Below are 23,690 nucleotides of genomic sequence, written 5' to 3' on the forward strand. Positions count from 1 at the left end.
GATTCCCAAAGAAATTTTTCTTTTTATTTCTTATAATCTTCAAAATGACTCTCTCTCTTCATTGACAGGCATTAACCAGCTAGTTCCTTTCTCTCTTTTTGATCTACTTTGCTTAGACTTTCCTTTATTCTTATCATTTCGATAAATTATTATTTTCCTTTTTTTTTACAAACTACTACCGGTAATAGAAATTTATGTACAAAATTCAACGTATGAAGATTTTATTGACTTAACAGAGAATTCAGTTTAATATAAAGTATACAGAATATACAAATAGATTACTAGACTAGAACCCGTTTGATAATGATTTGAAAAGCCAAGAGATTCAAGGTAATGGCTACTTTCTTTCCCGCTATAAACACTTGTAACCAAAATATGACTTTTTATTTACATAAAATTAAACGCCCGGATTGATTTATTTTCACCACGTAATGAGTAAATATAATCTGTCAAAGAAATATCTTAGAACTTCTTGTCAATGCAGCTAAAAACACTCAAAAAATAAATCCTATTCTGCTACGTTTAATCATTTTATACATCGGCTTTCAGGATATTTATTCTTTACTTTTTTAAACTCTCATGAACGTAAGCAATGGACTAAAGAATGCAATATATACACTAATTATAGAATTAAGCGCAGTTTATTTCAGTATTATCTTTAAAACTTGTTTCATTAATTTAATAAGTACAGTAAAGGTAGGTAGGTATTATGATGCAGAATGTTGATGTTACCAGTTACAGTATAACGTGATTAAAACTTTATTCATTAATATTCTAACCATGCTAGCTAATAATAGTTCGTGACTAAAATCTTGCAGATTCACCTAACGTGATTGTTAGATTATCATGAAAATTTAGTTCATAAAAATTTTAATATAAAAAACAAAACAAACCGATTTGGCAAAATGTTTTTTTATCATAATGCGATATTTGTAGGTGAAGTTCAGAAAGAAATTTAGCATGTCTATAACAGTTGGAATATTATTTCCTTCTGTGGTTAATTACTATAATGTTAGAATAAAATAGGAAACTTCTCAAAAAAGTAAACCTCATGTAAGTGTATAACATTTGCTCACAGATAATTAAAAAACTGAATAAATTTTCACAAATAAAATTTTCGATTTATTATTAATTCTGCAATGTTTATAACACGACTTGTGCTATCTATGTAATAAACATATTTAGTTAAGACATTTTAACTGTTTATATTGTAGGGTTAATAAATGTAATAAATAATAATACCTGTTAAAATATGCACTTTTGTCTTCTTTCTCTTCAAATTTCCAAATGTTTAACAAAAGACGTCTTAATAAATTTGCATTATTATTATTATAATTTTTATTTTTTGTCTTGGAGATTCACATCCGGAATTTCAGTATGAGGGGCCATTGGGGCATACCCCATTCAATGCTGTGGTACATTTAATACAGTACGTACAATCCTGCACTTTTCCAGAATTACCGATTTTTGGGCTTTTGGAATTATATCTTTAGGATCCTGACCAACCTTTTCTATGTACTTATTTAAATTTTTGTTAATTAATCTGTTCGCTATTACAATGGGAAAAACTTCTATTGATTTCAGTCTGTAAATTTCTTTATATTCTATTGCCAGAGGGTTGTACATGGTTATTTTATCTGTTTCAGCCTTATTAATATTGTGATCTGTTGGGTGAGTGACATCAATGAGAAGAGCAGTTTTTTCTCGGATGTTGTGTAGAACCATGTCATATTAGCAGCAACAAATTTGTCAGCATGTATGGGGAGATGATAACACAGTCTATAATGCTCATTTTCCAATGAAGGTCTGACCTTATATTCATAATAAGGTCAATGCTCCCTGTCATCTATAAGTCCTAATTTTAATGCCAATGCCCGATGAAGAATGTTTACTGTAAGATTGTGGCGATGTAGATATTCCGTGTTAGCTAAGTTGAAGCATCCAGTTATCAAATGATCAATTATTTCAAATGATTGATGGCATGCTCTGTACTCATCACTGATGTCCTGATTTTCTATGAACTTTTTGTAATTGTTTGTCGCAATGATCTGGTCCTGAATGGCATGGATAAACCATTCAGTTTCTCCAAATAGAGACCCATCTTTAGCCAACGCGTAGATGCGTCCTTATCGCCATTTTTGAGATAATGGAGAAATCTACCGTAGAGTGCCTTAGATTTCCATTCTTGGATCCTATCACTGGTTGTAATAATATTAGGGTAGAAATTGTCATCATTCAGTCTTAGGGGGGAGTAGCCCTTGTTGTTATTATTATTATTAGTGAATACCGGAGCTTGGTTTGGCGGTAGGATTTTCGTGATAGGTTGATGCTAAAATCAATCCCGGCAGAAACTTAGCTATTGTTAGTCCTGCCAAGCCTACCGGGTTGGTCTAGTGGTGAACTCATTATCACAAATCAGCTGATTTTTTAAGTCGAGAGGTTTTCAGATTCAATAAAATAAGTTGTATTTGTAGTTTTCTTACTTGTCATTCATTCAACGTATTTTGTATGATTGAGAGATATCTGATTCGTATTTTATAAAAATCAGTTTAGTTGTTCTGGAGTTAACATGTTACTCTTTCTCCACTGCAATCAGTTAAACATTAGAAGGGTAAAAATCTTATTTTTACAGAAGTGCATGAAATAATCTACACAAACGATTAATTTTACTAGTATTAAAAATATACATCATTAAGTAATATTAATTTTGAAAACAGTAAAAACATAATTAAAATATATGACAGGATTAGCTAATGCAAAAAATAAATATGAAAGTAAATAATGTATTTAAAATTAGATTTTACTGGAAATTATTTTTAGCATAACAGTTAATAGTTTATATTTTTAAAGCAACAGAATAGCAATACAAGATTTTCAATAATATTATATGTGTAATAAAAATAATGAAAATATTGATATTTTAAATTTAAATTTTGATTATTACGAATAGTATAACAAACTTTGATCTTCGATGAAATCGAGTTCAACAAATTTGAAAAAAACTTCAGACTAAAAAAATATTATGTAATATTTCTGTAACTTCTACAGCTAATTTATTTATATTTTTAAAAAAATTAAGATAAATCTAGTTTGGTTTACTTCTGCCTCTTTCTTTCAATAGATTTGTTGTCATAATATTGCAATGCGGAGTGTTTCTTTGGTCTGTTTCTTTAAACTATCTTCCTTTCTTTTTATTTCTTTCAATACACTATAACATAAATTGTAAAATACACGAACAATGCATTTATTTGCGAATATATTAAAATATTAAGATTTATCTTAACAATAACATATAAATATAATAAATATTAATATACGATACATTTTTCCATAATATTTTATGTTATTATTTAATAAAAATCATATCATAATTTTCAGTTCCCTTTTATCCAGTTTCCTCGGCTTGGGCCTTCTACAAAATTTCTCCATCTGTTTCTACTCATGAGCCGTCTCTCATCCATTACTCTCACCAGATATCCATCCTCTCTTGCACACTTCCTCTATCACCGTATTTATCCTTTCCATTCTTGGTCTACCCATTTGTCTTCTACCTGTTTTCTCTGCGTGCATCATCCTGTTTGGTAGTCTTTCCTCATTCAATATGTCCAGACCACCTTTAATCTTCCAGTTGACAACGCTTCCCAGTTTCAGTTCCTCTCTAATCATACTGCTCCTTACCCTATCCTTTCTTAGTCTTTCCTAAAGTTCTTCTCGTGAATTTCATTTCTGCAGCCTGTACTCGATCCTCCATCTTTCTGCCACCTGTCTTAAGTTTCTGCCACGTAGATAAGAATTGGCACAAAGTATGCTTTATACATAATTCATTTACATTACAAAGATACCTCCTCCTTGTAACAGACCAGACTTCTTACCCTCTGATAAAAATCATAACATATGGAACGTTTTTCAAAAGGTTTAATTTTAAATACTGAAAACGTTTCTTAAAATCCGCCTTATATAAAATAATTAGGACTCTACACGTTCTTGTTCAGAAGATACAATCTGGCATGTAAAGTAGAATAGAAAATTGTTATTAAGAAATTAATATTTTATCTGTGAAACAGGTAAAAAACTGAGTAATATTTACTCAGTTTCTGAAAAACGTTTGGGTCGTTTAGGTCGGGATGTTCCCGAACCAAACTTTTTCTATGTCAGATACTGTTAAGGCTTGGCCTTCATACATTTTTGATTTTTACCAATAATCACTGAGAAATGTACAGCCACATTAATTTATAAAATATAGGCTATAAATGAAAAGTTTTCATTAAAAAATACTGAGTAAATGGAAAATAAAAATAATAACAAAACACTACTTTAATAAAAAACCTTTATAATTGGTGCACTTTTATAAGAACTAAAATACACTAACGCTAGGAGAGTACCGCTAATAAAACGGAAATTTACAAAATGCATTAAAACATATTGTTACAGCTCATTCATTTTAAAACTATAATACAATATATAAAATTAAAAAATTCCAACTTAATAATTACAAAATCAAATAATTCATATATTATTCAGATTATTTTAGGAACGAGTCAAAGCAATGTAATTGACTCTTTAACTAATAAATAATAGTACATAGCATTAAATTATTTCACATTGAAATTTCCGCATTATTCTAAAAAGATCTGAAGTAAAACAAACTATTCGTAAAAAGAAAAAAGAAAATAAAAAAGTACGATACAGATCGATAAAAAAAGTTAAACTCGGTGAACTTTTTTCAACTCATTTTATACATTTATATTAAAAAACTAACAAATATAAATGAACACTGTATGTTTGTTACCACTTAATAAAAGTTTATATTTAAATAAATGTTTCAAAGTTTAATGCTTGTAACCGACTTCAAACCACCCATAATACTTACATACGTGTTCACACGACAGTGAAAGAGAAGAAAATAAAACCTACTGCGCTTTAATCTAGGCGAAATAATCTTCAAATTTTCCAATTTAATAAAAAGAGATTATATTTAATTAAAAATCGCACAATGAATAATGACCAAACAATAAGAAGAGTTGGAGACGAGCTGTTCTTGTTCTCCAACGATAAAATATTTAACGGAACTTAAAAACGATAAACATGTTTAATTTACTTACAATATTGTTGTTTAACGATAATTTTCTAAACTTTCCTAAAAAGTGATCATAAATTATGAATACTCTTTAGTTTCTTCAGAAAATTTCACAATGCTGATGTATACCTCCACCAATTTAGATAATATATATTTTTGTAGAGTAACTTTCTTCGCAACAAACTTTGTAAGGAATATATAAAAAGCGGTGTTTTTCTTATGAGAAAGCAGATTACAGTTAAAAAAAGAATATAAAATAAATATTTATGTCCTCTTTATTCTTGTTACATTCTGTCTTGCACATCTATTTATATTAGTTTTTATAAAACACTCTATCTACTTTTAGACTATATGGCAACAGGACTAATTAAGAACTGTAATTCTTCAGTTGGTTTAACTAAGTTTCCGTTTATTGAAATTCCTATCGTAATTAACTGAGCCCTAACGAAAAAAGGTACACGGATGTCCCGGATAAAAAAACCAAAGCTCAGCTTCATAGAAAAGTAAAGGAATATTAAAAGAAATACCTTTAGTAATTGATTACAAGACTGACCAAAGAGGAATGTAATGTAAACGTTTTTAAAAACGTTTACGTAGCACGTTTAAAGCGTTTCTGGGTGTATGTATGTTTGTTCCAACGTAGCAGTTCAACGGCCGAACCGATTTAGATGATGACCCAGCGTTACAATCCTTACATTATCGGGAGTTTCATAGGCTATATAGATATGTATGTATTATATACATGTATGTATATAAATATTTAAATAAATTTTTAAAAAATATATAAAAAAGAATTATACTATATACAAAGTTGTCACCCGTTCATTCTTTAATTTATCCTATATTAGTAATTATCCTATATTAAAGAGCAATTTTTGTCACCCGCAAGCATAACACACTCAGAATGGACTCATTTGAAAATCAAGTGCAAATTTGAAAGACCATGTCCAAAAGTTGCCGATTTCGACCGCTAAGTGGCGAATTTTACTAGCGTCGATGCTAATAAAAGAAAAAAAAAGAAAAGGCGCTTGAATGACTCTTGCATAATAATCACTTGTTTGCTAATTTGCAAGTTGAATGAACAGTGACGAAATAAACGAAGAAATTTTGTAATCGATTGCCACGTAGCAAAATCAATACGTCAAACGAAATAAACAATGTCATTTCCAAGATATAGGGAAAGGGAAGCTGCCTATATGTGGCCATTTTAACTAAGGTAGCGATTGATTTGGAGCAGAATCATGTCGTCACCAGTGTACGGCAAAAAAAAAACTTTGCGTTTTTTTGGGATTGAAGCTTCTGCCCGAGTGGTCGTCATCAGAACTGAATAGCGTTTTGCGCTGGTGATAGTTACTTCTTGCAGTGCTTGGTGCACTTGCTAGATAGGCCAGACTACCTGAATACCGAAGAATTGTTGCTCCGTATGACTGTCGGTGAACATGCATTTGACATGCAAGTTTAGCCGTGTGTAGTTGATGGAATTAATAAGCTCAATGTGGCTGAAGAATTACCAGAGGGCTACTTTAGCAATATAGAATCGGGCGTCGGGCATTTCTTCCTGAGCAATGAGCGCGGGCTTGTGACCTATCAAAATCAGTACTCAGTCACTGTATTACGTATAATGTTCATTTCTATATCTTTTACGCCCATTCGAGGAGGCCTAAAAGATTTGTAGTGAATGAAAAAGGAACGTCAATGGCGATTCGTTTCGCAACAGATTAGTCGCTGTGAAGACACCTGTTGATCGTCTTACAAGTGCAGAACGCAAGAGATTTGCAATTTTCCATCAGTGCAATGTTTACTTTGTTGGTGACTGCAAATAGCCCTATTTCTACTGCTCATGAAATGCAAGCGCAAGTTGTTGCAAATGATGAGGATTATGAGAATGAATGTGGCGACTTCCTTGATATATGCTGGTGAAATCATTACCACTATTATAATACCAAATGACACCAATATACCAAATATGAACTCTATTATACCTGATGTTACCGACGACCGTCCGATACCTACTCTACTACTATCAGTGTAAAACAGCTCCTCTCACCAGCGTTACGAGAGAACAAAGGACAGAGGAACTGGCATGAGTCAAACCGTTTCCAGACGGTAGGAATGGGTTTATAGAATACCGGTCAGTGCCCATAGCTCTATTTGACTACTTCCAATCAAGGGTAATGAGTAACGAAAGAATATTACAAATCAACAAGTATCTGATTTACACCCTCTCAACTTACATAAAGCTCACCAAAACTTTTCTGTATGTGGTCGTTTACGCTAAAATGGGTTGAGCCTAATAGTGTTGTTTAAAACGATCATCTTATTATGCATAGTATTCGCAGGATTCAGTCATACTGAAAAGCCTTCACGGATTTAATGGCAATGGTCCGAAATTTAGGAGCTCCGCACTTGTACATTACACTGCCGTGTAATCATCTGCACTGGCCTGACATCCTATTCTTTTTTTTCTTTAGTTTTTTTTGCAGCCGTGCTTTTTTTATTTTTAAGAGATTTAGAACTTGTTTTATTTAAACGTTTATCCTAATTTTTTTTATAAAATAAACTAGCTGCAGAGGCGAGCCGTAGGTAAGCTCTCCGCAACTAAGTCCTCCGGGCGGGTTGCCTTAACGGGTGGCGTCTCGGAATGGAATTATAAGGAGTCCAAAATTGATTACCTTCTGTGTAAAAATATTTTTTTCTAATGATGAAAATTGATAAAACGAAAGTTAAATAAAAAATTTAACTCTAGAAATTTATACTAAAAAATGGAGATTTTCCGCAGGTGATCAATACATTCCGATGCCTACTTCTTGGTTATAGTTCATTATTTTATGAAGTAAAACAATCACATAAAAAATTTTACGTGGAACACCGCATGACTTCTTTGTATGCCTATTAAATTACGTATATTTTTTATATATTTGTAGTTTTATTACAATTTTTTTTTAATTTTTTAATTATTATTTATTGTAAATTTTTTTTTACAATCTCAGGTTTTATTAATAAATCAATATATTTAAATTAAAAAAACGGAAATGAAGTCGGATTCTCACCGATGTGCCTTCCCCTTATAAGATCCAAATATTTCATTAATTAAACCTTTATTGGGCTATAACTGAAACCAATGAAAATAAGTACCACGTATGATGTATCGTTAAAATGCTCTCAATGGGGCTTATTACTGCAGTTAAGAAAAAGTCCAAATCCATTTTTTTTTTTTTTTTTTGGGTTTTTTAAAAATATTTCTGGTCCAGTCGATTGCAATCAAAAGGAGAGGTGCACAACTAGATATTACTACAGTCCTAAATTCAAAATTTCAACATTCTATATCTAATCGTTTCTTGAGTTATGTGAGCTACATACATACGCAGAGACGTCACGCCGGAACTAGTCAAAATGGATTCAGGGATGTTCAAAATGGATATTTCCGTTGAAATCTGAAAACCGAATTTTTTCGCGATTACAACACTTCCTTGTACGAAGTAAAAAATATATTATTAATACTCGTATATATTTCGGATATATATCGATATACATGTGATATATCGATATAAAATAATCTAACAAGTAACCACCTGACCACCACGAGACACGTAAAACGAATCGGGATTTTCCGCTAGTGATCGGTACATTCCGGTGCTAAGCTAAGGGAGACGGACAAACACCGACCCACATATAAATGCTCTTTAGTAGGATAGGATACAAAGAAATAATTCCTAAATTTAAAAAAGAAAATGGTATATATTATTAAAACGTATTGTTTTCTTTTTGGCTTAAAATCTCACTCCGTTCTTTTATACAAACGCTACGGTTAGTATAATGCTTCCACAATAAAAGTATTAAAAAAAAAACACTAAAAATATTCACATTATAAAATCACCTCAATAAAAATATTCAAAAATAGAAATATTCAGTTTTTATTGAATTGTATCCAGTTGTGTATTGTAATAAGTAACGCAGTTTATGCGGTTTTTCATGCGTTTATAGTCGAATTGCCGAACTCCGTGGTGGAGCAGTAGGGTCTTGGCCTTTTATTCGAAGTTCCACATCCAAATTCTGGTCATACATGACATTCGTCATACGCTAAAAAAAGTATATTTCCATATCCCAAGCACAAGCTTCAAACTTATGTGGTAATATCACCAAGCCAAAAGAAAGAAAATTTTTAACGTTACGCGGAACGTACTAAAGAGGGTGTAGATCGGAAGGGGCATATAAGAGGGTAATAACAAACGCGCATGCTCTCACTAGAGTTGATAATAATGCAGCTGACGTAGTTCCTACAGGTTGAGAAGTCACATTCTCAATATTACCCCATAAGACATATCAACCTTTAAATGAAATCTCTTTCAGGATTTCTTTAAACTTTTTATTAGTATAAGGATCACGGCTTTATTACTGAGATAATAGAAATAAATAGATTTTTTTGTAAAACAAATGAAACATGTGAGCGCCTTGCGGTAGAATGCTGACACGTTTTGTCACACAGTATCGAAGAATATTTCATTCAACACAGAATGCTTTTGTGTTCTGAAACCCGATGTAATATATGATCTAACAGATAATGTAAAAAATCAGAGGTGCTGTTTTTGCCTTCGAAGTATTATTATTAATGCAATTAAACTGAAGTTCCGTTTGTGTACGAACTACGAAGTTGACCGTTATTCAATAAATTTCCAAACGAAATGGGAAAAGGGACTGAGACTTACTTCTTAAATAATAAATTAGCTACAACCCACATGTGCAGCCCCTTATCGAGCTATTAGGCTACATCTTGCACAGCTAGACCGTGCGCAGTATTATCCTGAAGGTGACACAATATGATTTTTTTTTTACGACTGAATACATATATGCTAATACAAGCAAAATTATATAAAAATAACGTGTATGATTAGAATTTCACTTACTTTGTTGCTAAATTATCTACCTAATGCAGGATACATAAATCAACCGAACATATAAATTAGTATTTATCAAGTCAGACGTCAGATATACAACAGTGGTTATAACAGTTAACAATTTTATTTTGACATTTTTTTAATTTGAATTATTTATTCTGTGCTGAACGAAAATACAGCAGTAACACAGCGTGTAACTGCAATTGAAATAATGACAAGCGGTCGACAGTATATGAGTATACCAGCACAAATATTACTTTTGTCTGGCCTTCAGACAGACAACAGGAACTTGCCGACCTTTCGTTTTATATTCAAGAAAAAATGCACCTTGTGATAAATCTTTTATTTATGTCATGAAAATATTTAAATGGAAGTAAATAATACTTCAAAGGTTTCTTTATAAATATAATTAAGTGAAATAAATATACTTGTCCTACAATTAAAACAATAGCTTTTTTAATATTAATTCCACTCGCAATTGTTAATGTCATCTGAACTAAATCATTATATTAATATATTATATATCCACTCTTCGTGCGGGTATAAAAGTTTTGTAATTATTACCTCGGCTAAGGGACTACTATTTACAACTACAGTAAATGTCTTTTCTTTTTTTTTTAAAATCACATCACATATAAAGGAAAACATTTCAATAAATCAAATGTGCATCTTAACTATTGTTAGCTTGCAATGACACGTACTGCCTCATGTTAGGAAGCTAAGGTTAAGAGTCCCTGGACAAGCCTATTTTTCTGTTTAGCTTCCGAAACCACCGTAAAGTATTACTTTAGAGGATGAATAAGGATAATATGTAAAATGGTACGTAGCCTTGTACAATCTCAGGTCGACCATTCCTGAGATGTGTAGTTAATTGAAACCCAACCATCCAAAGAACCCTGCATCTATGATCTAGTATTCAAATCCGTATAAAGGTAACTGACTTACAAAGATTTTAACCAGAGAACTCTCAACTTCCTAATCAGCTGACATGCGATGACGAGTTCACTACTAGACCAACCCGGTGGGTTCCCTGGACAAGTCTACAGGCACCTCATTAAATCTTACTAGTGCCGTTGATATTTTATTCAAAAATGTCCCCGCTTCATTAATGAGCTGTAAAAAAAACTCTAGAAAAATGAGATGAAGAGACGATCTACCTACAGAGAGAGAGATCGATAAAAGAAACAAAACAATTAACCTGAAGAAATCTCAGACCTCTTCAGTTTGTTTGCATCCAGCTGTCTTAAAGTCCCTCCGGAATCGATGCATTTCTAATTAGGGCAGCACATAATAAGAATTTTTTGTCAATTCAATGAAATATGTGCTGTAACAAATTGCTTTTCCTTCAGATATTAAGGAGTCACCTGAAACGAGGGAAACCCTCAGTCAGTGTAGTTACTTGCTCGTTCACTCTTTCCCATATTCGTTCGTATGTATGTTTATATTATAGTGGAATATATTATATTGAATTTTATCAAAAGCTTCATTAAAAAAATCAATGTTTGAATTCCAATATAAGTCTTTTCCATTTCAAAGGTCAGAAAATAATTGAAGCACCGTATATAAAAATTTTAATTTTACATCAATATAAAATAAATGTCCATTTAAGTAATTTTCAAAATAATGCGTAAAACTTTGATTGTTGTGAAATTAATCTAATAACTTCAGCTATTTTTATATTTAAATTATAATATGCGTGGGGGAAACTCTACATTTTTTAAAAGAAGTGAATGTAAAATTTAAAAAAAGACGTACGAGATTTAAAGTTTCCCAGCTCAGATTTCAACTAGACTATTATGATTTTAACTATACTATTATAAGTAGTTACCATATTACCAGTTACAATAGTAGTTGTGCACCATACCTCCATATTGGTTTCAGTTAAACTTTATATAGCAACAATTTATTCGGACAAATGAGACCTTCTACCAAGGAGTCAGTGCAAGTTTAGCATTCAGTTGTCTCCGCTTTTCTCTGACGTGATCCTTCCAGGTTAACAGACGATTTAGAGATAATCCTAGGTATCGCACCGTGTCCGCATCAGGATGAGAGTGCTGTACAGTTGAACCGGAGGGCAGTTACTCCTCCTCCTCCTCCTAGTAGATTTCACGTGACATGATTTGTAAGGATTGACTTTCACTCTCCATCTACGCAGCCACTCGTTGATAAGGTCGAGTGCAGCTTGCAGTTTGCCCCAGGCAAGTCGGGTTCGCCATCTATCGCCAAAATCGCTGTGTTGTTGGCGAAGGACTCAACTGTGACATCTTCTGTACTGGGGAGATTTGAATTTATATCAAATATAGAATCGGACTTAAAACAGAACTCTGCGGAATTTCTAATAGACTGTGCATGCAAACAAATAATTCCTGGTTACATTTGACCTGAGAAAACCACTCATCTAGATAACTATGCAGCACAAGATAGACCAGTTGAGATAGTCTTGACTTCAGTTTGAAAACCGGGAAGACAAACTTTATCGAATGCTTGTGGAACGACTAGGAAGGCTGCCGAACAGTATTTCTTTCTTTCTCACTGATTACACCAACAATTCTGTGAGACTGCTCGATGGACAAATGGCCGTTTCTGAAGCCAAACTGGTAATCAAGGTTAACATTTATTTCCCTTCTCTAAGACTGGCTATAATCTTTGAATAGTTTTTCAATGACTTTTGAGAAAATTGGAAGCAAGATTATATACAGTATGAAGACACGTCATTTGCAATTTATTCGACTTCAAAACCATAGTATTCTGCGATACGTTCCATTCTGAGGAAAACCATATTGTCCGAAGGATCGCATTGAAGACATGGTTTATATAACTTGATCACGAAAACGGTAATATACACAGCATTTTACCAGTCATCAAATCAAATCCTTTGTACTAACTACCAATCTCTGGCGATACTTTTCAGCCGTAAAGTGTGTCATCGGGAAACATAGAGGAAGCGGGCTATCTCATCTTCCGAATAGTGTAGCGTAAATACATTGCGTAGTTGTGTTGCATACACTTCTACCTTTTGGCTGTCACTGCAAGCCTTTCCATTACGTGCCCTTATAGGTGGAAACGGCATGGCGAACTTTTGAAACTCCTTGTAGCCCTCCACAACGAATTTTTACCTCCACCCATGAGGGGATATCCTTCGACATCGTCTCTAAATGTTTGGTTTGTGACTGTACTCAATAATCTCTTAAGCTTGCGGGCAGACCTGTTAAAAATAGTTCTGACCTCTCCAAATTCTCCTTTTTTTCGTAATGAGTTCCATCACGTCCCTTCAGTAATTCCTTTATCCTCTGCCTTGGTCCAACTGCAATAATGGCGTTGAGCGCCATGCTGCCTCCCACATAGTAGATGCCAATCGTAGCGTTGTGTCGTCGATTTCATCCGCACACTTTAAACGGACACACGCTGGTAGTCTCTTCTTAATCCAGGTTCGGTAAGAATCCCAGTCAGTCCTACTGTTGTGGGTGAGAGAAGACTTCCTATTAAGTATGACCACTGTACTCAGAGTCAGTATCACTGCACAATGATCGGAAGTGGAGTCAAGGCTATTTCTGATGTCAGTGTATAGAGGGCCAACTCCCGAGACAACAAACAAATCCAGGAGATCAGGAGCTCTGGTTACATCCGTAGGCCAATATGTCGTTTCTGAGCCAGAGAATATGTTGAGCGCTTGTAACATCTTAACCTTGCAACAACTCCTTTAGTATTCTTCCACGAGTAGTTATTAATCTTGAGCCCCAGAAGACGTGCTTTGCATTCCAGTCACCCCCTAAAATGAAGCGACAACCCAAGGCAAAAAATGTTAAATAAAATTTAAGATTCGGCTTAATCAGATGCAATTGTATTTGACCAAACAATTTTTAATGTAATAACAATAGTTTCAGAAAGCAGATATTTAGCAGGCATAATTTACTATCAGTAAATTATGGTCTGTATCTGTAAATTGTTAAAATGTTTCTTTCAGTAAATTATTATTGGTTACTTAATTACCAATCAGCAAATTATGTTTGTGATACATACTGATTATGTCGACAAAAAAACAGTCTAAGCCATGGTTCCCAAACCTTTCCGGGTCGCGACGACCTTTTAATTAAAAATTTTCTATGGCGCCCTACCCTAAGTTTTGACTACTCGTAAGTAAGAAATAAAAGTAAATAAAATTCGTGTATCTTCATTAATTTTTAACTTTATTAACATTAAATTAATGATTATAAATCTCTTGATTGAATTAATTACGAAGCTTTTACAACATTTTATTTTGTTGATATTACCAGATAAGCTTAAAGTTGGCGCTTGGGATATGGAAACGGAATTTATAGCGAATGGAAATTGCCATGTCTGACCAGGATTCAAACACGGAACCTCCAGATGAAAGGCCAAGACGCTACACCATGATCAGCCGAGAATTCTTACTTCTGTTTACTGTTATCTTGTTCAATATTTTTTAACTTAATTATTAAACGTACGATATTTTCGATGAAACTTTTTTATAATTTTTTTAACAAAAAAAATAAAAAATACTTTCTCTAAACGAAACTTTTTTTTAGCGAAAAAATTAATCTCCTATTTATATTTTTAATCTTATTTTACAAGCAATTTCTATCGGCTGTTTGAAAATCTATGTAATAACCCCACAGTAAATAAAGATACAAAAAATTTTTAACTTTTTATCGGTAAAATAAGATCATATTACGTCAACTGAAATAATATAATCTTTTCATTTTAATTAAGCTACAATAACTTCATATTTAATAATACGTAATTAATGATTATTCTCATTTATATCAGCGAGCCTACATTTAAGTAAAAAAGAGAGTGTTAATGCAATAAAACACAAGTCCATCTTGTAAACGGTTTTCAACTCTGAGTTCCTGAATAAAGGATTTTTCGAATTAGATGATGCTTTTGATCTGCATTAATGTTGAGAGAAATGGCTAATTCTATGAAATAAGTTCAGCTTAAGAAAGGGAACTGCAATTTGCATATAAACGTAACGCTTCCAAAGAGGTGTTCGTTTCAGTTTGTATGGTTGTAATGATGATGGTAATTCGTTATTACATTGTTACACAATACTAGTAATGATATATACTGAGTTTTTCAAGAGTAACACATACTATCAAAGTTAACTATTACGTATCAACAATACACATAAAAAAAATATATCCTCATCGTTTCTAGAGCGACTATTTAAAAGAGGTAGATTTTCCTACAATGCTACAAATCAACAGCTAACAACTTAATCTGTTGCCGTGCTTGAATTAAAATAACATAACAGAAACACTTGGAATTCGACCGTATCTCGTGATCACAATCCGTTAATTTGTTTTTATTTTAATGAACGCGAATAAACTAGCAGGTTATCACCCTAACGTAAACACCAAAGTAAATATCATAAGTTTAATTTTAATTAAATTTTATTTTACACGCAAATCCATATACAGAAATAACAAAAAAAATCTGATGTGGACACCAAATGACTTCCTTGTACGCCTATTAAATTATATATACACTTTTTTTTTTTTAATGAAAGTACATAAAATTTTATTTTATTAATAATTTCTGATATTTTTCCACAACTTATTTCTTATTGTTATTATTGAATTAATATTTATCGTAAAATGTTTTTACAATCAGAGGTTAATAATATATTGCTTAATCAATATATTTAAATTAAAGAAAAATTTAAAAAAAGGAGACGAGTCTGATTCGAACCGATGTGCCTTCGCATTATAAGATCCAAATATTTCATTAATTAAATTTTCATTTGGTTTAACTCTGGAAACAATGAAAATAAGTACCACTTATGATAATCGTTGAAAATCTCTCAATGAGTGCTTATTACTGCAGTTAAGAAAAAGTCCAAACTCCAATTTTTTTGGATTTTAGGCTTTTTTGGACACTTTTAGTTCAGTTGATTGTAGTCAAAAGTGGAGGTGCACAATTAGATGTTACAACACTCCTAAATCCAAAATCCCAACATTCTACGGCTAATCGTTTTTTAGTTATGCGAGATACATACCTACGTACGTACATCATATATACGAACGCACAGACATCGCGAAGAAACTAATCAAAATGGATTCAGGGATGGTCAAAATGACCAGGGATTCAGGGATGGAGGGTATTTCCGTTGAAATCTGAAAACCGAAATTTTTCGCGATCAAAATACTTCCTTTACTTCGTACAAGGAAGTAATAAAGAAATATATAATGATAACAATTAAATGTACAAAAAATTTAATAAATTATAAAATATTTATAATGATGGGAAAAAAATAAAATACTAACTGTAGTAAAACAGTTAAATAGAAACGAACGAGAAGGTTGTTGAAGATTCATTTCCTATAATTAGCTTCGGAATAATTTCGTTAAAAACATACAAAACAAAATTACTAAATAAATATCGTAACTCGGCCGATTCCTAGTGGAATGGTAGTGTCTCAGTCTTTAATTCGGGGATTCCAGGTTTGAATCCCGGACAGGCTGGCAGTTTTCTTACGCACAAAATTAAATTTCGATATTTCCACGTACAATCTTCAAAAGCTTGCGGGTTGAATTAATTCATCATGCGAAAAAATATATACTTAATAAACAAAAGTAACTAATTAAATAATAAGAGATCCAAGTAATTTTTGAGAAAAAATAAGAACATAAAAGTAGCGGTTGTGGTAGAATTATCAAATTATCATTTGGGTAGAAAGTAATAATTAATTTTAAAAAACAGGTCTAGAAAAACTGAAGATCTTAAATATAATGATTATTAAAACTACTTTTCAACAAAATGCAAACTTTACCTCAAAAAAATAAAATATAAAGATTAATTTTGCAGATATCCAAAAGATTTCTGGAAATTGTTTTGCTTTATTACTGGTGGTAGATACCGATACAACCAACGTCCAACACTGACCCTGGATTCAATCTTATAGATATCCTATTAGGAATTCATACATACTACACAGAAAATCGTCAGTGACTGATTTACTGTACAAATGCAATGTTTTTAATCAAAGTTCGTAAGACTAGATCTGGACCCTCAACTTAAATTTTTACTTATACTTCAATTCTATTCCTTCTCGTCTCGGATAAATCCAATGCTTGTAATGCCATAAAATTCTGCGGTCAACAAAGTTCTTTTTGAAATATATATATAATTTTTTAATATATTTATATATTTTTTCGACGGCTTTTTAATTTCTAGAAGAAAAACATACTTACAGTAGTAACTAATCAACACAAATTTTGTATCGGTATACGCTGTTCCCATTTGATAAAATTCCTCCATCTCCCGAAGGAATATAGAAAGGATAGCTCAAAGTCTCTTAGAAGTTCGCAGCATGTAAAAGATTTTGAGTTGTCCTCTGGGTAAGGTTCTTTCTCTCGTATTTCTTTGAAGATAGATGTACTTTCCATCATCAAACTCTTTTCCTTATCCAGGAAGCCTTCTTCACCGTTATCGGTTCTGGCGGTGTAGATACGACTCTGCTCGGTCCTCAAAGTTGAGGGTGCAGGAGCCTATAAGTAGGTACTTTTCCTCTCTGTTGTTTGATCTGCGGTTCGACTCGAAGATTCCGTTCTCTCTTAAACACTCCTAACACACAAAATTGATTTATGACTTGGACTTGTATAATAAAGGTGCGAAATAGATAATAAATATGCAACTGAACCTCTACATGATAACTAGAATATTACATAAGTAAAAGATGTAGGTATTTAAAAAATCCTATTAATTATTTAAAGATGAAAATAACTTCACTAAAATAAACCTTCTGATCTAAGCAGGAACTTACTGGGCGTTCCTAGCAAGAGACTAAAACCCGATTGGTGTAGGTTACATGCACCAAAAATGATTGTTTAAACAATTCATGTGGTATATAAATTTATTATCGTTTTTCCCCTAATGTTACAAATAATTGCTGCTGAATGATGTCGTCTAAGTTCTCAAACTTCGCAGTAAAGAGGACAGCCAAATAACGGAACACATGCTTTGTGGATCCTTCCATTAGATATCAAGCCACCAACGGCATGAATATAAAAAATAACATTAGAAAATTTATAAAATACCTATATCAATTATTTAATAAAAAATAATTATCTAGATTTTTTAAGTCATAATTGTAAACAATACGAGAGAGAAAAATTTTTCTTACTTATAAATCGTGTTTGGTATATTTGTAGGTTTATAAAACTTTATTTGAAAAATGAGCCTAGTTGCGTGTCTTTTAAATATTATTAATATAGGAAGCAACTTTAGTAATCAATATTCTTATGACTGAACCAACACAATATATATATACATTTTAAATAAAACAGCAAAACTGGCGGCTATTCGTAAAAGTTAATAGCACGAAAAGGAATGAAATATTTGAAGGATTTTTATTTTTCAGAAAGTTTTGTAGACTCAATAAGTAAAATTTAGAAGATATTATTGACAAATATATTTTCCAGAAGTACCATATCATAAAAAAGCAGGATAATTCTCAACAACATACAAGATTTTCAAACGAAATAGCCAGTTTTACAGGTATTATAGATTCCGTTCTACGTACAGCACAATATCACATAATATTGCTGTTTTTAATATTAAAAACAGAAAATACACAATTTACATTTGAAAATTGGCATGGTTTATCAGAAAAAATTTTGTGAACCCGCCAGAAATTTCGAAGAACCCCATTTTGATAAGCAATGCTCAAGCCATTTAAATTATAATGAAGTAATTATAAAAATGTTCTAACCCCCAATTCCGAGTATTATCCAAATTTGTCGTCGGCAGTCACGAACGAATAGAATTTACCCTCCTTTTCTGATTTCTAGACGTTTTGTTTTCCCACGAGTTCAAAGGGAAAAAGGTGATTTTTAACACAGTTATGAAAGTTTTTCCTTGTAAAGAATATACTACACAATAGCTGCCGAAAACGTAAAATCGTTGGATAAAAATTCAATGATTACTCATTTTTTAATAATTAATTGGCTGGAATTTCTGATCCTTAAAATAACTACCTTATTAGCTTTCATTATAGCCTATCTATGCTATTAGAGTCGTAAACTACATTAAAATTAAAAGAGTAGAATTTGCGAATTACTATGAAATATTAAAAATTTAGCTTACGATACAAAGAAATGATTAATTAGAAAGAAAGGATAAAACGTAAAATAATACGATTTAAAGCCTAAAAATAAAATGGGATGTATCTACACAGAGTAATTTTTTTAATATAAAAAAAATAAAAAACGTTTATCGGAATTAATTAAACACTAATGTTTCTCTAAAGATATGTCCAATAAAGTGTTCCAAAAACAAAATAAAAGAGAACAAAAAATATCTACCATTTAACGAGAAATTTATAGTCGCAACAATATAGCGACAAAATTTTAAAGTTTGTTTAGTATCTTATAAAAAAAGAAACAAACGCTCAAACAAGAAAAGAGGCCGAGGGTGTGAAGGAGTGCTGCATACAGTATAAAGTGTCGTGTTAAACGTCAAGCACGGACAGAAGAAAAAAAAACCACCGAGCAAAACTTGTCCAGTTAACTATTCCAGGAAGAATAAAACAATTAAAAATACAGAAGTTTGTTTTCATAGTCAATCTTTACCTTTAACTACTCTAAAAATTAAATTAGATTAAAAGGTAAGGCAAACGTTATTTATTAGGTCTTCAAAATTATAATTACATAGGGACTTAATAGGAAACTATAATAATAATCTTTTCTTTCTTTGATCGTATTAAGTTATATGTAAGTTAATTAATTGAAACCGCATCGAAAACTAAAACGATAACAGTATAAAAGGAATAAATAAATGAACCTCTTTGAGAAGCATGATGAACACATTACACGGAGTAAATGTTTATTGATATCCCTTTTGTTTATTGATAGACAGCACTGGAGGCAAAATCTTCACTTAATCTTGAAGTAGAACTTCCAATCGTATGAAGTACAAGTACTCAACGACTTTAAATATTTAATGAAATATAATTCTTAGATAAGGAGAATTTTTTTATATTTGACTATTATAATAAAAAGCAATCGAGACAAGGGTTAATTTTTCAGAAATTAAACCACCTAATATTTTATTTTGATATTAATATGTGATTAAAGAACATTATATTAAATGCAATTACAAATTTTTTCGTTGGGTTTTGTAATACAAAATATACAGAAAATATTTTATTGCATACATCCAGCCTATACTACTTTGCATAAATATAAATATTAAAGACTATCATTAATCACCGAACTTAATTGATTGCCTTCATTATTTTATTTTTAGAAATTTATTGTAAATATTTAATAAAAACGAACTATTATTTTTCTAGCGATGAATAAAAGTTAAATGGTACAAATAATTAATAAAAACAAGCAGTAGAAATAAAATCCAAAACCTGGATATGACAGTGGGTCTCACAGGATTATAAATTACATTTCAAATTTCTTTTTATTTAGATCTAATAAGTATTTTATCATTATTTTAATAAATTCAATTTCTATTCAAGCATTAATTATTTAAATACTATTTTACATACCTCCTCTATGAATCATGAGACCTTGCCGTTGGTGAGGGGGCTTGAGTGCTCAGGGATACAGAGTAGCTGCACCGAAGGTGCAACCATATAGGAGAGATATCTGTTGAGAGCCAGACTAAGGAATGATTCCTGAAAGAGGGCAGCAGCTCTTTCAGTAGTTGTTCAGTAGTTGTCACAATGACTTAAACGGCCAAATCAACATCACTCAGTCCTCTGAGTACTGCGCAGCTGAAAGCAATGGAAAACTACAGCTGCTTTTTTCCAAGAAAATGTAGCTCTCTGCATTTTCAAATAGCAATGATGGAGGCGCCTTCCTTGGTAAAATATTCCGGAGATAAACTAGTCCCCCGTTCGGATCTCCGGGTGGGGGATTACTAAGGAAGGGGTCACCAGAAAATTAAAAAATAACATTCTACAAGTCGGAGCGTGGAATGTTAGAAGTTTAAAAAAGGTTGGTAGGCTAGAAAATTTAAAAAGGGAAATGGATAGGATAAATGTGGATGTAGTGGGAATTGGTGAGGTTTGGTGGGAAGAGGAAGGCGACTTTTGGTCAGATGTTTATAGAATAATTAACTCAGCTTCAAATAATGGGCAGGCAGGAGTAGGTTTCATAATGAACAAAAAGATAGGGAAGAGAGTAGAGTATTTCAAAACGCATAGCGATAGAATCATTGTAATAAGGATAAAATCAAAACCTAAACCGACAACGATTGTTAACGTCTATATGCCTACAAGCGCCCATGATGATGATGAGGTAGAGTGTGTATACGAAGAGATTGATGAAGCAATTAAACACGTAAAAGGAGATGAAAATTTAATAATAGTTGGAGATTGGAATGCAAGCATTGGAAAAGGCAAGGAAGGAAATATAGTGGGTGAATACGGGCTGGCAAAAGGAATGAAAGAGGGGACCGACTTATAGAGTTTTGCACGAAGTATAATTTAGTAATTGCCAACACCCAATTTAAAAATCATAATAGAAGAATATACACTTGGAAAAAGCCAGGCGATACTGCAAGGTATCAGATAGATTATATCATGGTTAAGCAAAAATTTAGAAATTAACTCGTTGACTGCAAAACTTACCCTGGAGCAGACATTGATAGCGACCATAATTTGGTGATAATGAAATGTAGATTGGGGTTTAAAAACCTGAAGAAAAGGTGTCAGATGAATCGGTGGAATTTAGAGAAGCTTGAGGAAGAGGTGGTAAAGAAGATTTTTGAGGAGGACATCGCAAGAGGTCTGAGTAAAAAAGATAAGGTAGAAAATGTAGAAGAAGAATGGGAGAATGTTAAAAAGGAAATTCTTAAATCAGCAGAAGCAAACTTAGGCAGAATAAAGAGAACTGGTAGAAAACCTTGGGTTTCAGACGATATATTGCAGCTGATGGATGAACGTAGAAAATATAAGAATGCTAGTGATGAAGAAAGTAAAAGGAACTATCGGCAATTAAGAAATGCTATAAACAGGAAGTGCAAACTGGCGAAAGAAGAATGGATTAAAGAAAAGTGTTCGGAAGTGGAAAGAGAAAAGAACATTGGTAAAATAGAAGGAGCATACAGGAAAGTTAAGGAAAATTTTGTGGTACATAAATTAAAATCTAATAATGTGTTAAACAAAGATATAATATTGTTAACACCAATATATAATACGAAAGGTAAAGTCGATAGATGGGTGGAATATATTGAAGAGTTATACGGAGGAAATGAATTAGAAAATGGTGTTATAAAGGAAGAAGAGGAAGTCGAGGAGGATGAAATGGGAGAAACAATACTGAGATCTGAATTTAAGAGAGCATTAAAAGATTTAAATGGCAGAAAGGCTCCTGGAATAGACGGAATACCTGTAGAATTACTGCGCAATGCAGGTGAGGAAGCGATTGATAGATTATACAAACTGGTGTGTAATATTTATGAAAAAGGGGAATTTCCGTCAGACTTCAAAAAAAGTTTTATAGTCATGATACCAAAGAAAGCAGGGGCAGATAAATGTGAAGAATACAGAACAGTTAGTTTAACTAGTCATGCATCAAAAATCTTAACTAGAATTCTATACAGAAGAATTGAGAGGAGAGTGGAAGAAGTGTTACGAGAAGACGAATTTGATTTCAGGAAAAGTATAGGGACAAGAGAAGCAATTTTAGGCCTCAGATTAATAGTAGAAGGAAGATTAAAGAAAAACAAACCAACATATTTAGCGTTTATAGACCTAGAAAAGGCATTCGATAACGTAGACTGGAATAAAATGTTCAGCATTTTAAAAAAATTAGGGTTCAAATACAGAGATAGAAGAACAATTGCTAACATGTACAGGAACCAAACAGCAACAGTAATAATTGAAGAACATAAGAAAGAAGCCGTAATAAGAAAGGGAGTCAGACAAGGATGTTCCCTATCTCCGTTACTTTTTAATCTTAACATGGAACTAGCAGTTAATGATGTTAAAGAACAATTTAGATTCGGAGTAACAGTACAAGGTGAAAAGATAAAGATGCTACGATTTGCTGATGATATAGTAATTCTAGCCGAGATTAAAAAGTTTTTAGAAGAAACAATGAACGGCATAGATGAAGTCCTACGCAAGAATTATCGCTTGAAAATAAACAAGAACAAAACAAAAGTAATGAAATGTAGTAGAAATAACAAAGATGGACCACTGAATGTGAAAATAGGAGGAGAAAAGATTATGGAGATAGAAGAATTTTGTTATTTGGGAAGTAGAATTACTAAAGATGGACGAAGCAGGAGCGATATAAAATGCCGAATAGCACAAGCGATACGAGCCTTCAGTAAGAAATATAATTTGTTTGCATCAAAAATTAATTTAAATGTCAGGAAAAGATTTTTGAAAGTATATGTTTGGAGTGTCGCTTTATATGGAAGTGAAACTTGGACAATCGGAATAAATGAGAAGAAAAGATTAGAAGCTTTTGAAATGTGGTGCTATAGGAGAATGTTAAAAATCAGATGGGTGGATAAAGTGACAAATGAAGAGGTATTGCAGCAAATAGATGAAGAAAGAAGCGTTTGGAAAAATATAGTTAAGAGAAGAGACAGACTTATAGGCCACATAATAAGGCATCCTGGAATAGTCGCTTTAATATTGGAAGGACAGGTAGAAGGAAAAATTGTGTAGGCAGGCCACGTTTGGAATATGTAAAACAAATTGTTAGGGATGTAGGATGTAGAGGGTA

The sequence above is a fragment of the Lycorma delicatula genome, chromosome 1, assembly GCF_047948215.1.
Source record: "Lycorma delicatula isolate Av1 chromosome 1, ASM4794821v1, whole genome shotgun sequence".
In the NCBI taxonomy this organism is placed as follows: domain Eukaryota; kingdom Metazoa; phylum Arthropoda; class Insecta; order Hemiptera; family Fulgoridae; genus Lycorma; species Lycorma delicatula.